The sequence below is a fragment of the Miscanthus floridulus genome, chromosome 5, assembly GCF_019320115.1.
Source record: "Miscanthus floridulus cultivar M001 chromosome 5, ASM1932011v1, whole genome shotgun sequence".
NCBI classification, from domain to species: Eukaryota; Viridiplantae; Streptophyta; class Magnoliopsida; order Poales; family Poaceae; genus Miscanthus; species Miscanthus floridulus.
Window position 1 is genome coordinate 119,840,583 of NC_089584.1, and position 5,651 is coordinate 119,846,233.

Genomic DNA, 5,651 nt, shown 5'->3' on the forward strand with positions numbered 1-5,651 from the left:
CTCGCACTCTCAGTCTTTCAGTAGCAAACAATGACTTATAAAAATTGTTACAAAATTAATGCAAATTGTTAGATTCAACAACGACTTATTTTTTGGCGAGGCAGGGGACTAATATATGTTATATATTGTTCCAGAGCATATATATGCATAGCGACACATTTGCCTCCGGAATCACAAAGATATTCTCTGCTGGGCTAACACTACTTCAGTTACTGATGTGTGAAGATATAAAATACTAAAAATCTTAATTTCATGGACTTTGACCTACACATATATTGTAAAACGAAAAATTACGAAATGCTAGCGCTAGCATTAAGGATGATTAAATCAAGTACATTATCTGCATAGGCTACTAGTATATATCATCACTCTTGACATATATAGATTTAATATAACGTCAGTGACTATTTGTTCACTGCCGACCCCTTAATGTATATCATACTCAATGGACTTCGAATTTGTAACTAAAATTTGCAATTCTCAATTGGGGTATATATGCATGGGATATAGTAAATGATAGAATAAATGGTCTTAAAGCTTTTAGATTCCAATATGCAGTTAGAGCAACTCTAAGAAGACTCTCTATATCCATTCCTAATTGTTAGGAATAGAGATTTTGAATGAAAAAAATATCCCTCCAAAAGCTTTTTTGTTTGGTTATCCAAATATAACTATCTAATATTTTGGATTTCTCGCTAGTCCAAAGATAGAAAACAAGAATGACTCTCTAGAGTACACACAATATATAGAAAAAAAGTTGGATAGCAAAAAGATATAGAAAACTGATTTTTATATAAATAACTCTCCAGATAATGATTTAGAGAGTGAACTTTACAAAGACTCTTGGAGATACTCTTACAGTTGAATCCTTGTGGGAAGCTCTATTTTCAAATTTAATCTGGGAAAAGATAAATCTTACCTAATAAGTGTTTTAGATGGTTGAAACATAAATTTTGATGCGAGTATATATATAGAAAACTTAAGTGTCCCCCAACATGCAGTTCCATTTACACTTTATTAGTTGCATTTAGTATAAATCGAAATCACACACATATATTACAAATGCTTTTTCAAGTGTATTTTTACTTTTTAGTCACCTAAAAAGGTGTATTTTAGTAAATATAGTGTAATATAAAATTTAGGGTGACGCCTGATTTTGTGTTAGTGCATATGTCAGATCAATCTAATCTTAAAGTTGGATGGCTGAGTAATCTATAAGTGGATAGCAAAACTTATGTACCTAAAAAAGTCTGACATCTTACGATTTAAAATGGAGAGAGTATTAAAAAGATTTCAAGAGGCGTTTAATTTGGGTGGGGCTCCTCCTTAATTGCTCATATGAAGTATGCCATGCACATATAATTGCTCGACATGAAACAAAAGGGTATATCAAGAAACTCATCAAAATGATAGCCAAAATCGTCAAATGTTATACATACTCACTCCGTTTCAAATTATAAGACATTTTGCCTTTTTTATATACATTAGTTTAACTATTATCGGGGACCTAATACTGGGGTACCCAATGAGGTGGAACTAATAACCATCAAACGTTGATGCTTCCAAACAGACAAGAACGCAACTGCACTTCTTGTCCATATGACCGAAGGTTGGCCGTGCCTCGTCCGGCCCCTGAGGGTTGGCTCCGTCTCGCCCGACCCTGGAGGGCTCGACTCCGCCTCGCCCGACGGCTGAGGGCTGGCTCCGCCACGTCCGACCCCTGAGGGCTGGACTCCGCCTCGCCCGACGTCTGAGGGCTGGCTCCACCTCGCCCGATGGATAGGGGCAGACTCCGCCTTGCCCGACGACCGAGGACTGGATCCGCCTTGCCCGACGACCGGGGACTAGCCTCGCCTCGCCCAACCCCCGAGGGTTGGGCTCCGCCTCACTCGACGTCTGAGGGTTGGCTCCGCTTCGCCCGACGTCTGAGGGCTGGCTCCGCTTCGTCCGATGTCTGGGGGCTAGCTCCGCCTCACCCGACGTCTGAGGGCTGGCTCCGCCTCGCCCGACGCCCCGGGGCAGTCTTCGCCTCGCCCAACGTCTGCACCCTACTCCTTCATAATGACGAGCACAGGGTAGGACACTCAAGTCAACCGCAGTACCGAGGACCATACCCTGCACGCCTGTGGGAAAGTACCGTCAGGATATGATAGGACTGGCGCTTTAATCCCTTCCAGGCATGATAGAGCCCGAACAGTGTTGTAGGCGCTGACTTTTGTCTTACAATGTTGTGGACGCCGCCATCAGCCTTCGGACGCGGATCCTAACATAAGCATACGACAACCACTACAATTCAGGAGGGAATTCACATCATCTACAGTACAGACGTACGGTCACTTCCCCGTCTGCTCCCCGTGGGGTCATGGCTCGGCACCCTGGCACGCCACACCGTCCGCCGGAGTAGGATGGGACGTGACCACTTACTGAACGAAGCCAGAGCACGGCCCTATTAGGATCAACGAACGTGCTATCCCTAGCACCGTCTGCCATGTCAGCAGAGCAGGCTCAAGGGAAAAGGAAGACCCGACACCTTCGAAGGACCTTCTCTACCTCTGTTTTTTCCTCTTTCTCCCATCTGTAATCTCTGCTCTCCTTGTCTATAAAAGGAAGGGCAGGACGCCCCACTAAGGGACGGATCAATTCGACACATATCACACACACAGCTGAGCAGCAACCAAGCTCTCAGCGCCCTTTCGACCTTTCCATCAGAGATTTAGGACCTGTCCCTCTCTCGACCAGTTTGTACCCTCTACTATGAACCTTTTTTTAGTGCTAATAACATGAGTAGCAGCAAACTGGACGTAGGGATATTCTGCCCGAACCAGTATAAACCTTGTGTCCTTTAGCACACCATCCGGGCCTAACGCACAACAAATACAAATTTACTAGTTGGTGTTTACTCGAAACACCGATAACTATGTATCTAGACATAGTGTATATCAAAGTGCATAGCAAAAAATATACGTCTAGAAAAAATAAAACGTCTTATAATTTAGAATGGGATGGAAATAACTAATAAAAGCCATAATATTAAAAAATCATATTGTTATTTTACAAGCCAGCACACAATAATATTACTCCTTTGTGTATTGAAAGAAGTAACAAATCCGTATCGCAAACACAGACTGCAAGCCCCGCAGATTTTATTCTGTTTCAGGTCTAGCTTCATACTAATTATGAAACCATCACAAGCTTAACTGCCTCTCCTTAAAAGGCACTTGGAAACCCTGTCACACTTGCACAGCTAGATATATTGTACTTGGGGAATTTTGGGATCAGTGAGCATGAGCATTGTTCCTACCTTAATTAATCTCGATCGAAGAGTTCCAGTAGTATGTAGTCTCCTAGCTAGCCTGATCATGGTAAGCCCTCGCCGAGCTCAAGGACAGGCTTTGCGAGCCAAGGTTCTCCACCTGAAACTGCTGATCAGCTTCCGAGGAGTAGAACGCCAGCTGATGCGGACGTGGAGCCAAGGAGAGCAGCGACGGGAACGGCGAGTGGTGAGCGGCTGCCACGACCTGCGGCGAGCCGCCGGCGCAGCTGTCATGCACGCCGCCGCTGTTATTCCATGCCTCTCCGCCGGTGTAGTTGTTATACGGCGCCATTGCGCTACTGACCATGCCCAACGCGCTGTTCAGCTCCATGAACCGGTGGTAGCCGCAGCCGGGGAACCTCCCCACCAAGTGGTGGGATCCAGTCCCGTCGACGTCGACGTCGCCCTGCTGGCTGACCTTGGCGCCGCCTCCGTCGCTCGCGAGCGCCGCGGCCGCGGCGATTAGTCCGAACTTCTCCTCGTGCCCCAGCGGCATGTGGGGCGTGAGGTGGCCGACCATGAGGTGCTCCTGCGGCGGGAACTGCAGCGGCGGCAGCTTATCGATCTCGTGGCGCGCGGCGTTGAGCAGCCAGTCGACGACCTTGCTAGGCTGGTTGAGGCCGAGGCGGTCCTGCAGGTCGTAGAGCTGGATCGCCGTGGGCACGGAGAGGCGCACCCGCCGGTCGCGCAGCCCCTTGACGGTCCTCACCTTGCTGTGGCGGTCCTTGCCGCCGAAGACGCGGGAGACGCGCACGATGCGCGACTCCGTCTGCGCCGACCATTGCCGCGACGTCGCCACGGCGGCGTGCTTGTTCTGCTGGTGGGCTAGCAGCTCCTCGACGTTCCGCCGCCTCCTGGTTGTTGCCGCCCCTTATCATCGTCTTATGAGCCCAACGGCGCCGCCCGTCATCGCGAGATGTCCCAGCTAGCTAGCTGCGTGTCGGTGTATCATCCACTGCAACTGGTCAGCCAATCAAATTAACAGCATGTTAATTGTAGCATCTATCGTATGCAATAATGCAAGCATAACAGATTCGCATGAAATGGCGCGCCATGGTTGTGCACTGTGCATGCAAGCACGGCAGAGGGTCTGCCGGTTAATGTGTGCCTGTGCCACTGTTCCATTGGGGAATGGGGAAAGCGCTGCAGCTTTATTCGCTCCATGGAACAGCAAGATAGCGGTATGAAACAGTGCAGGTGAGCGCCAGTGAGCTGTGGATCGCTGTGCGCGGCAGTGGCAGGCACTATATGCGCTGTGCAAGGGATGATTCCATGATTGAGCGGCCTCCACATCTCTGCTAGCCGCTTTTGCAGGCAAAACTATGAATACATCGTACATGGATTGGTTTCTTTCTTCTGCTCTTTGAAATGAGAAGACGGTAGGATCGAGGCCCAGAAGTTTAGAAAACATTCGTTTTAAAAAAAAACTTTAGAAAATAACACAAGGGAAAAACACACTGAACTGATTTTTTTCGGACATGCATGATTATAGTATTATGATTTGGATACTTTTGCAACTGTGGTTAGCAAAAGAAGCGTTCAGAGGCCCTTCTGGATCGAAATCATAAGGTTCAGATCCAGACCGTCACAACGGGCATGTTCGCTTGAACTTATCAGCCGACTTATCATCTAATCTACAGTATTTTCTCTCACAATAAATCAGCCAAGGCCGGCTTATCAGCCGACTTTAATACCAGCCGAACAGCCCCGTGATGATCATCTGCAAGACTGCAACTTGTTTTAGGGAAAGCTTTTTTTGGCAGTGGGAAAAAGAAAGAATATATATCAAACAGTACTTCAAAAATTTTGGGGGGAATTAATTAGTATATATGTATAGCAAGAAAGATGAGCGAACAAATCTGTGTTAGATCTGGGGTATTCTAATTAATAAACAAAAGGTTTCAAAAACTAATAAAGAAGAGAAAGGCCTAAAACTTTTTGCAATAATCTTCAAATCCGCAGGACAAACCGTCAAAAATTAACAAATCATCAAGCAACCGACCGAATAAACCGACTGGTAAGGAGGACTTACAGGATCTCTTCAGCATGTTCGACTAGGCTTATACGATTGTACGATCGTGATATAAGCTGAAATAGTATTTTTTCTCATCGCACCAAATCAATCCAAATCAGCCAACGGTAAATAATCCACGATTCGTTTGCAGCCGAAGAACAGGCCGCTTGAAATGGGCAGCAACGAACCCCTGCAAATCAATTGACTTTCTCTGTGCCGGGGCTGCCTGCGGCGACCACCGAGCAAGCAGATCTCGCCGCCGCCGAACTCGATTGCCCGCTTCCGCCGGCCGCCAGGGACCCGACCCTGATCAGTGTAAACCCT

The 5,651-nt window shown here is 47.0% G+C and overlaps 1 pseudogene; it reads right to left on the reverse strand.

Moving 5' to 3' along the window:
• Window positions 1-3,309: 3,309 nt before the first annotated feature.
• Window positions 3,310-5,380, reverse strand: LOC136453292 (transcription factor TCP13-like; annotated as a pseudogene).
• Between the last annotated feature and the right edge of the window lie 271 nt (window positions 5,381-5,651).